The sequence below is a fragment of the Tachyglossus aculeatus genome, chromosome X1 (assembly GCF_015852505.1).
Source record: "Tachyglossus aculeatus isolate mTacAcu1 chromosome X1, mTacAcu1.pri, whole genome shotgun sequence".
Classification (NCBI taxonomy): Eukaryota; Metazoa; Chordata; class Mammalia; order Monotremata; family Tachyglossidae; genus Tachyglossus; species Tachyglossus aculeatus.
In genome coordinates this window covers 129694818-129705747 of record NC_052101.1, presented here as the reverse complement: position 1 = coordinate 129705747, position 10930 = coordinate 129694818, and the positions used below count along the sequence as shown (strand labels likewise).

Below are 10930 nucleotides of genomic sequence, written 5' to 3'. Positions count from 1 at the left end.
AATACCCTTATTATTATTATTGTTATTATTATTATTATTAGTAATCCCTGTCCTCAAGGAGCATAGCGTGGCTCAGTGGAAAGAGCATGGGCTTGGGAGTTAGAGGTCATGGGTTCTAATCCTGCCTCTGCCACTTGTCAGCTGTGTGACTTTGGGCAAATCACTTAACTTCTCTGGGCCTCAGTTACCTCATCTGTAAAATGGGGATTAAGACTGTGAGCCCCATGTGGGACAACCTGATTACCCTGTGTCTCCCCCAGCACTTAGAACAGTGCTTAGCACAATGTAAGCACTTAATAAATGTCATTATTATCATTATTATTATTATATACTCTAATGGAAGAGACAGACACAATATTTACAATGAGGAGGAAGAAAGAGAACTATGACTGGTCATAACAAGAGAATGGAAAGAAGGATAATCAATCAGTGGCTTTTATTGAGTGCTTACTATGTGCAGAGCACAGTACTAAGTTCTTGGGAGAGTACCAAACAACAGAATTAGCAGGCATGTTCCCTGCCCTAAGTAAATAAATAAGCACTTAAATAGTGTTTCACTCAATTTGGCCAGATTGTGGGTTTTCTCTATGTTTTGCAGTTAGTACTCCATGGCAGAACTGTGGGTAGGGAATGTGTCTACCCACTCGGCTGTATTGCACTCTTCCAAGCGCTTAGTACAGTGTTTTGCACACAGTAAGTGCTCAATAAATACCTTTGATGGGAAGCAGCATGGTGTAGTGCATAGAGCATGGGCCTGGGAGTTGGAAGGTCATGGGTTCTAATCCTGGCTCTGCCACTTGTCTGCTGTGTGGCCTTGGGCAAGTCACTTCACTTCCTCTGTGCTTCAGCTACCTCATCTGTGGGATTAATAATAATAATAGGGATTAATAATAATAATAATAAATAATGGTATTTGTTCATTCATTCAATCATATTTATTGAGCACTTACTGCATGCAGAGCACTGTACTAAGCATCATCATCATCATCATCATCATCAATCGTATTTATTGAGTGCTTACTGTGTGCAGAGCACTGTACTAACCGCTTGGGAAGTACAAGTTGGCAACATATAGAGACAGTCCCTACCCAACAGTGGGCTCACAGTCTAAAAGGGGGAGACAGAGATCAAAACCAAACATACTAACAAAATAAAATAAATACAATAGAAATGTACAAGTAAAATAAATAAATAAATAAATAAATAGAGTAATAAATATGTACAAACATATATACATATATACAGGTGCTGTAGGGAAGGGAAGGAGGTAAGATGGGGGGAATGGAGAGGGGGACGAGGGGAAGAGGAAGGAAGGGGCTCAGTCTGGGAAGGCCTCCTGGAGGAGGTGAGCTCTCAGTAGGGCCTTGAAGAGAGGAAGAGAGCTAGCTTGGTGGGTGGGCAGAGGGAGGGCATTCCAGGCCCGGGGGATGACGTGGGCCAGGCATCGATGGTGGGACGGGCGAGAATGAGGTATGGTGAGGAGATTAGCGGCAGAGGAGCGGAGGGTGCGGGCTGGGCTGTGGAAGGAGAGAAGGGAGGTGAGGTAGGAGGGGGCGAGGTGATGGAGAGCCTTGAAGCCCAGGGTGAGGAGTTTCTGCCTCATGCGCAGATTGCTTGGTAGCCACTGGAGATTTTTGAGGAGGGGAGTAACATGCCCAGAGCGTTTCTGGACAAAGACAATCCTGGCAGCAGCGTGAAGTATGGATTGAAGTGGGGAGAGACAGGAGGATGGGAGATCAGAGAGAAGGCTGATGCAGTAGTCCAGACGGGATAGGATGAGAGCTTGAACAAGCAGGGTAGCAGTTTGGATGGAGAGGAAAGGGAGGATCTTGGTAATGTTGCGGAGCTGAGACCGGCAGGTTTTGGTGATGGCTTGGATGTGAGGGGTGAATGAGAGAGCCGAGTCCAGGATGACACCAAGGTTGCGGGCTTGTGAGACAGGAAGGATGGTAGTGCCGTCAACAGAGATGGGAAAGTCAGGGAGAGGGCAGGGTTTGGGAGGGAAGACAAGGAGTTCAGTCTTGGACATGTTGAGTTTTAGGTGGCGGGCAGACATCCAGATGGAGATGTCCTGAAGGCAGGAGGAGATGCGAGCCTGGAGAGAGGGGGAGAGAGCAGGGGCAGAGATGTAGATCTGGGTGTCATCAGCGTAGAGATGATAGTTGAAGCCGTGGGAGCGAATGAGGTCACCAAGGGAGTGTGTGTAGATCGAGAACAGAAGGGGACCAAGCACTGAACCTTGGGGATAGTTCTCTGTGTTGATTCCGGCTGGAAACTGGTTGTCAGAAGAATGCTCATTAATGCTAGCCATAATAATTATGGTATCTGTTAAGCGCTTACTCTGTGCCAGGCACTGTACTTAGCACTGGGGTGGCTACAAGCAGATCGGGGTGGACACAGTCCCTGTCCCTCATAGGGCTCACAGTCTTAGTCACAGAGAAGCAGCCTGGCTCAGTGGAAAGAGCATGGGTTTGGGAGTCAGAGGTCATGGGTTCTAATCCTGACTCCTCCACTTCTCAGCTGTGTGACTTTGGGCAAGTCACTTAACTTCTCTGGGCCTCAGTTACCTCATTCACAAAATGGGGGTTAAGACTGTGAGCCCCTCGTGGGACAACCTGATTACCTTGTATTCCCCCTCCCACCCCAGCGCTTAGTACAGTGCTTGGCACATAGCAAGCACTTAACAAATTACCTCATTTGCATAATGGGGGTTAAGACTGTGAGCCCCTCATGGGACAACCTGATTACCTTGCATCCCCCTGAGTGCTTTGTGGCCTTGGGCAAGTCACTAACTCCACTGTGCCTCAATTACCTCATCTGTATAATGGCGAATAGGATTGTGAGCCCCAAGTGGGACAGGGACTCTGTCCAACCTGATTTGCTTGTATCCACCCCAGTGCTTAGTACAGTGCCTGGCACACAGTTAGTGCTTAGCAAATACCATAACATCCTCCCACATCCAATCCCCTTGCTAATATGTTTTGTTTTGTTGTCTGCTTCCCCATTCTAGACTGTGAGCCCGCTGTTGGGTAGGGATCGTCTCTATATGTTGCCAACTTGTACTTCCCAAGCGCTTAGTACAGTGCTCTGCACACAGTAAGTGCTCAATAAATACGATTGAATGAATGAATGAATGAATGAATACATCAACTGTCTTCTACCCGTGGGAAGAGCGTGCCCTGATTCTTTCATCGGGTTCTAGTTGTGGAATAGAACCACAAGTTCTATCAGAACTGAGGGCATGTGATTTATTGTAATGATGCCATGGATTGAATGATTGATGGAATTGTGGTATTCGTTAAACTCGTGCTATGCGATGAACACCATATTAAGCTCCGGGGTAGATACAATTTGATCAAGTTCGATACCCCTGTTCCACTTGGGGCTCAACGTCTGAGTAGGAGGGATTGGGATTTAATCCCCATTTTACAGATGAGGAAATTGATATCAGATAAGATGTGACTTGCCCGAGGTCACACAGCAGGCACGCAGCAGAGCCAGAATTAGGACCCAGGTTCTCTGACTCCCAGGCTCGCTCTTTCTCTACTAGGCCCACTGCTTCTCACAAGGTCAGTTGCAGTAGTTTTCTTCATAGAGTTGCCAACTCTTCTGTTTCCTTAAGGCTTGGAAACTGTCATTCTTAAAATCATTATTTAAAAAATATATTTGGAGTGCTTGCTCTGTCAGCAGATGGTCACTTTCGCCGAGGCTACCTCGTACCTTGATTTCTTTTTAATGGCGTCTAAGTGCTTCCTATGTGGCAAGCACTGTACTAAGTGCTCAGGGTAATAATAATTATAATAATAATGGTATTTGTTAAGCACTTACTATGTGCCTAGCACTGTTGTAAGCACTGGGGTAGATATAAGGTCATCAGGTTGTCCCACGTGAGGCTCACAGTCTTAATCCTCATTTTACAGATGAGGGAAATGAGACACAGAGAAGTTAAGTGGCTTGCCCAAGGTCACATAGCAGACAAGTGGTAGAGGCAGGATTAGAACCCATGTCCTCTGACTCTCAAGCCCCTGCTCTTGCCACTAAGCCACACTGATCCTTAATTAATTCTCAACTACTTTCTCAATTCTCAACTAATCCCTCTTGGATGGAGTTTCTTCTAGAATCAACAGGCTGATTCTTCTCTGTCTGTCAGACCTCTTTGTCCTGATACACTCTCCTAAACACTTATGCAAATATGTGTACTCGATTTTCGATTTTGAATACTCGAGATGTCAATATTTTTGCGTCCTTATCCCTCAGAGTGAAAACTCCTTGGGTGCAGAGAATGTGTCACTTGTTTATTCTAATAATAACAATAATAATAATGGTATTTGCTAAGCATTTACTATGTGCCAAGCACTGTTCCAAGCACTGGGGTAGATACAAGGCAGTTAGGTTGGACACAGTCTCTGTCCCACACGGGGCTTACAATCTTAATTCCCCTTTTACAGTTGAGGTAACTGAGGTGCAGAGAAGTGAAGTGATTTGCCCAAGGTCACCCAGCAGACACGAGGCAGAGCTGGGATTAGAACCCATTTCCTCTGACTCCCAGGCTCCTTCTCTTTCCACTAGCCACAGCATTTATTACAGTGCAGCACATCAAGTGGGCCCTCAGTGAAGGCTGTTGTTATTACTGCTACTACCACTTAGAAGCAGCATGGCTTAGTGGAAAGAGCCCGGGTTTGGGAGTCAGAGGTCGTAGGTTCTAATCCCAGTTCCATCACTTGTCAGCTGTGTGACTTGGGGCTAGTCACTGAACTTCTCTGGGCCTCAGTTACCACATCTGTAAATGACTGAGATTAATGTTAAGACTGCGAGCCCCGCATGGGACAACCCAGTTACCTTGTATCTACCCCAGAGCTTAGAACAGTGCTTGGCACATGGTAAGCACTTAACAACCACCATCATTATTATTATTATTACTTCTAGTGGTGTGATTTGCTTGGGAATCGTGTTGCTGGTTTCTGAGGTCCTAGCGATCCCATCAACCTCAAGGCGATGGGGTTGAATTATTCTCCGACACCCCGCCACCTCCCCCTCCCCCTCTCTCAGTCATGACACAATCCCTAATGCTTCACCCCCACCCCAATCCATTCCCTGCCCCCTGGAGAATTCACAGTCTCGCTTGCTCCAGTGACAAGATGAGTCAGTTAATCATCAGTTTGTGCTGAAATCGTGAAGTATTTGGGAATGAATTAATAGGATTTGTATTTTAAGCTAACTCTGGCTTCTCCAAATAGAGTTGTTCCCTTTTAAGCACTTGATATTCATTCCACCCTCAGTAGTTCCGTACACAACTGTAATTTATTTGGATGCTTATTTCTCCCTCTAGAGAAACTGCTGGTGGGCAGGGTGCAAACGAGTCTATCACCTCTGTCTTATTGTACTTTCCTGAGTGCTTAGTACAGTGCCGTCAATTAATTGACATGAAATTCAGTGACTGCTTTGTCGATTGTTTCATCTTGACAAAACTGAGGCGCAAAGAAGTAAAGTGACTTGCTCTTTGCTTCTCTCTCGCTACACTCCAGCTAGCAGTCCCACTCCCATGCCCACCCACCATAATTTCTCAAGCACTTAATGCAATGCTCTACACTAAGTGCTCATTTAAATACCATTGATTTATTGATAAATTCATTGAGATATACAGAGGAAGTATGATAATAATAGAAATAATAATAATAATTATTATTATGATGTACACTAAATGCTTATTCATTTATTCATTCAATCATATTTATTGAGTGCTTACTGTGTACAGCGCACTGTACTAAGCAATTGGGAGAATAAAATACAATAAACAGACACATTCCCTGCCCACAAGGAGCTTTTGTTTGCCCTATTTGGAAATGTCTCTCATGTACTTACTATGTATCAAGCACTGTATTAAGTGCTGGCCTAGACTTAAGATAATTAGGTTGGCAAAGTCCCTGCCCTACATGGAGCTCACAGTCTAGGTGTGAGGGAGAATGGCATCGTAACCCCATTTAACAGATGAAGAAACTGAGGCACAGAGAAGTGAAGTGACTTACCCAAGGTCACCCAACAGGCAAGTGGCAGAGCTGGGATGAGAATCCAGGTCTGAGCTCTTTCCACTAGGCCCCACCGCTCCCACAATCCCTGGCCTCTAGGAGCTTCCAGCCTCAGGTTTTCCTTCCTTATTATGTCAGGGTTATGTGCCCACCATCCTTGGGCTGTGTTGTCATTTGCAATACGGATCCTACCTTTTTTACCTTTCCTGGCTTGAGAGATTCTCAATGCTGGAATTGTGCTGTTTTCTCAAGAGGCTGGCCCACAAACCAACTCAGTAACAAGAACAAATTAGAGACTCCCCCAGTTTAACTAAACGGTGTCATCGTGATGTGTAATGTTCTGATTTCCTCAAGTGAGAAGTTACCATTGAGTTCTATGTACGAAACAGCATGACTATTCGCTCAAAAGCAGCTGCTGAAATGCCTCCTGGGAATAGGGGAGCAGGGGGAGTAGCCAAGAATACATTTTCGTCCTCCAGCAAATGGGATTTTCCCACCAAGCAGCCTTGCCGTGCTCAGCTCAAGAGCACCTCTGCCCATGGAAGGCAGCCCATTTAGGTAATCAGAGAGTCGAAAAATGGCTCTGGCCCAGCTTTCCCCAGAGAAGGTGCTGAGGAAAATGGGAGCCTTGGAGCCTCCAGACTCCCTCACTGACCAGTGAGTCCCTAAAACCCCTGAGATGGTGGCCAGCATTCTATGGAGAAAAGAGAGTTGCCTAGAGTTCCTAGGAGATTTCTGTAAACATTCCTTCCGCGTTGGGCTCTAAGAAGAGCCAAAGGTACAACTCATCCCAACATGAATCTCCCTAAGTGGTACTTTATCCTCAGACCGCCAGGCAGCTTGGGCTCACCAGTGAACTCTGGGCCTCCTTCTTGTCAAGGCTCCTCTCTCGTCCTGATTACAACATGTGGAGGGGCCAGATAAGCGGCTCCTCTTAGAACACAGCAGTCAGCAACTTTCCCCAGGAAACTGAATTTGTCACTTGTGAAGATCATCTATCTTTGGTTACTTCTGACTTCCTGTCCCTGGGGGCTGCTCAAAATCCGGGCCACCCGGCTGTTCATTCGGCAAAGAGGGAGAGTCGAGGAGAGTGAAAAACATAGCATGTCGGGGATATCCTGAAAAACTCAAATCGATTCAGAGAGCTCCCCCTTTTGAGAACCCTGCTGAGATCACATCTCCTTCAGGAGACCTTCTCTGATTAAACTCTCACGTCCCCACGCCCACCCCCTCCCTCTCCCAGTGGCTAGAGCACCGGCCTGCGAGTCAGAAGGTCATGGGTTCTAATCCCTGCTCCACCACTTGTATGCTGTGTGACCTTGGGTAAGTCACTTCACATCTCTGAGCCTCAGTTACCTCATCTGGAAAATGGAGATTGAGACTGGGAGCCCCATGTAGGCCAGGGACTGTGTTAAACTGACCTGCTTGTAATAATAATAATGATAATAATGGTATTTGTTAAATGCTTACTATGTGCCAAACACTGTTCTAAGCTCTGGGGTCGATACAGGGTAATCAGGTTGTCCTACATGGGGCTCACACTTTTAATCCCCATTTTACAGATGAGGTAACTGAGGCACAGAGAAGTGAAGTGACATGCCCAAGGTTACACAACAGACAAGTGGTGGAGGAGGGATTAGGGGATTAGGGGTATCCACCCCAGCGCTTAGTACAGTGAATATCACAATTATTATTATTATTATTATTATTAATAATTGATTTTTAAAGTCTGCTTCCCCCACTAGACACAAAGCCCTTGGAGAAGAGGAATTGGGCCTTGTAACATGCTTGTATTCTCCCATGTACTAATTATAGTGCTCTGCCTCTGCCTTCAGGCAATACTAATGATTGATTGGCTGATTGATTGAAAGAGAACCTCCTGCCCCCCTTGGCAAGGTGAAAATCCAGAATCTATTCTCACAGCTTCTTTCCTAAAGACTATGCCTTACCTGGAAAATGGGGATTAATAATAATAATAATCATTTTGGTATTTGTTAAGCACTTACTATGTGCAAAGCACTGTTCTAAGCACTGGGAAGGATACAAAGTGATCAGGTTGTCCCATGTGGGGCTCACAATCTTAATCCCCATTTTACAGATGAGGGAACTGAGGCCCAGAGAAGTAAAGTGACTTGCCCAAAGTCACACAACTGACAAGTGGCGGAGCGAGATTTGAACTCATGACTTCTGACTACAAAGCCCGGGCTCTTTCCACTGAGCCACACTGTATGCAGGACAGGGACTATGTCCAACCCGATTTGCTTGTATCCACCCCAGGGCTTAAAGCAGTGCCTGCCACATAGTAAGTGCTTAACAAATACCACAACTATCGTTATAATTATTATTATTACTTATTGTTTCTTTCAACCCCTTTTTTGATCCGTAAGGTGGCAGGGGACCAGCGGGAAGCGGCTGTTTCTGAGAAGCACAATCGTACCTCCATAGATTACCAAACACATTGTGGATGAATTTCAAAATGAGAGTAAAATAATTTTCAGGGCAGTGAGGTCTAGAGGGGGCTTCTACTCGTGTGTGTTTGTGTGTGTGTGTGTGTATGTGTCTATGTGTCTGTGTGTGTTTTAAAACAAAACAGTCTCTGAAGCTGTTGAACAGGAAATAAGCAAAATCAACAGGCCAAGGAATCCAACGTTACCTCTGGCAACATCTCCATTCGGAACCTCAAAAAATAAATCCAGTACATTTCTAGCCGGGAGCCCCCGAATGTAAAGAGCAAGAGAGAAAAATGACTAAAGCAATATAGGATAGCAGAACTGTGACTAACAGGGGCATCCCCACCCCGACAACTGGCAGGCGGTCAACCAGACACCCTGACATTACACAAAACCAGCACCAATGCTGATGGCCCTTGGCTTTCTTTTCTAGTGCGAATAATCCCTGATCGTTTAACCTTTCCTCCCTGGTGATGGATCCTAGCCCTTTACGAACTTATGTGGTTCTTCAAGTACCCTCCAATTTCTCCTCAACTCCACTGAAAGTGGAAGGCAGCATCCTTACTCGAGCTTAAAAAGAATATATGGATCCCATTTTATCTCTCTGTTCACAGATCGCTTACTGGGTGCAGAGCACTGTACTAAGCACTTGAGAGGGTCCAATACAACAGAGCTGGCAGACACATTCCCTGCCTATGATGAGCTCATAGTTTAGAGGCATGTGGGCAATGGCTTTTTTGAAGAAAACTGGATGAGGCAAGTAATCGAAGGTTCGTAAACTACAGGCAATGGAAAAAGACATCAACCTTCATCTGAGCTCTTGCTAAATTCCTCTGTTGCTGGGCAAGGGAAACACAATTTACATTCAGCAGCCACTGAATTGTGGTTGTTCCTTAGGATCGCCGACATTGTCCTGTTTACTTTCCGAGGGTCGGAATGGGATCTCAACCAAACAATATTAGTGGCCCAAGATGCAAGAGACTTTTCACCCAAGAAGTAATCGATAATTTTGAACATACGCCTACTGAGGGTAGAGCACCGTAATAAACATTAAAAAGAGTATGGAAGAAAAGGAAGATGTCACGGTCATTATCCCCATGGCATTTTCAATCGAGTTGAAGGATCAATCAATAAATCAGTCGTATTTACTGAGCACTTACAATGTGCAGAGCATTGTACTAAGCAGTTTTTTGTGGTTATTAAGTGCTCATTCTAGGGCAGGCACTGCTCTAAGCACTGGGGTCGATGTAGGCTAATCAGGTTGGACACAGTCTATGTCCCACATGGGGCTCACAGTCTTAATTCCCATTTTATGGATAAGGGAACTGAGTCCCAGAGAAGTGACGTGACTTGCCCAAGGTCACACAGAAGACAAGTGGTGGATCTGGGATTAGAAGCCAAGTTCATTCTGACCCCCAGGCCCGGGTTCTATCCACTAGGCCATGCTGCTTCTCTAAATCAGGAGAGAACAATAAAGGTAACAGATATTGTCTCTGTTCTTGAAAAGTTTACAATCCAAAGAATATTCCTTAGGGAGAAATTGTCCTGTTTCGTCTTTGATGTGCTTTTCACTGTGTCCTCATTCTCTATAAAGTCACATATTTCAAATGGCCTCTGAAATGCTCCCTTCTCCATGAAGACTGCCCACGCCATCCCTGGGAATTTGTTTTGGCAAAGTTAAATGTACCCCTCTCAGGGTCGCACCTGGAGAGTTTCCAGTCCTCTACCAGTCTCGGCTACAGGAGGGAGAGTCAAGAAGAGGCCTACCCATTCCATTCCTAGCTGGGCCAGTGGCTAGCGAGTGGACAACAATCTGCCACAAAGTCAAAACTCACCCATGCTGGGTAGCAGTGGCATGGGAGAGAATCGAGGGCAGAGACTCAAGTTTACTACATGGAGGGAGGCAATTGTAAACCACTTCCGTGTTTTTACCAGGTAACTCTATGGATCAGCTACCAGAATGATTGAAGATGGAGAGCGGGGCGTTCTGGGACAGATGTGTCCGGGGTATCGCTCTGGGTCAGAAACGACTTGACGGCTTGAGACAAGAAAGTTAAATGTGCCAATCGTGTACATCTAACTCAGCGCTTAGTACAGTGGTTGGCATATAGCAAGCGCTTAACAAATACCATTATGTGTATAATAATAATGATAATAATTGCATTTGTTAGGTGCTTACAATGTGCCAGGCACTGTACTTAACACTGGGGTTTTATTTTGTTAATATGTTTGGTTTTGTTCTCTGTCTCCCCCTTCTAGACTGTGAGCCCACTGTTGGGTAGCGACTGTCTCTATATGTTGCCAACTTGTACTTCCCAAGTGCTTAGTACAGTGCTCTGCACACAGTAAGCACTCAATAAATACGATTGATTGATTGATTGATTGATTACAAACAAATCAGGTTGGACACAGTCCCTGTCCCATATGGGAATCACAGTCTCATTCCCCATTTTA

At 45.4% G+C, this 10930-nt stretch overlaps 1 non-coding gene across 1 annotated transcript; it reads left to right on the top strand.

Moving 5' to 3' along the window:
- Positions 1-10162: 10162 nt before the first annotated feature.
- Positions 10163-10300, top strand: LOC119920576. Its single transcript, XR_005448310.1, has one exon. It is a non-coding gene; the product is annotated as a small nucleolar RNA SNORA7 (small nucleolar RNA).
- Positions 10301-10930: the final 630 nt, after the last annotated feature.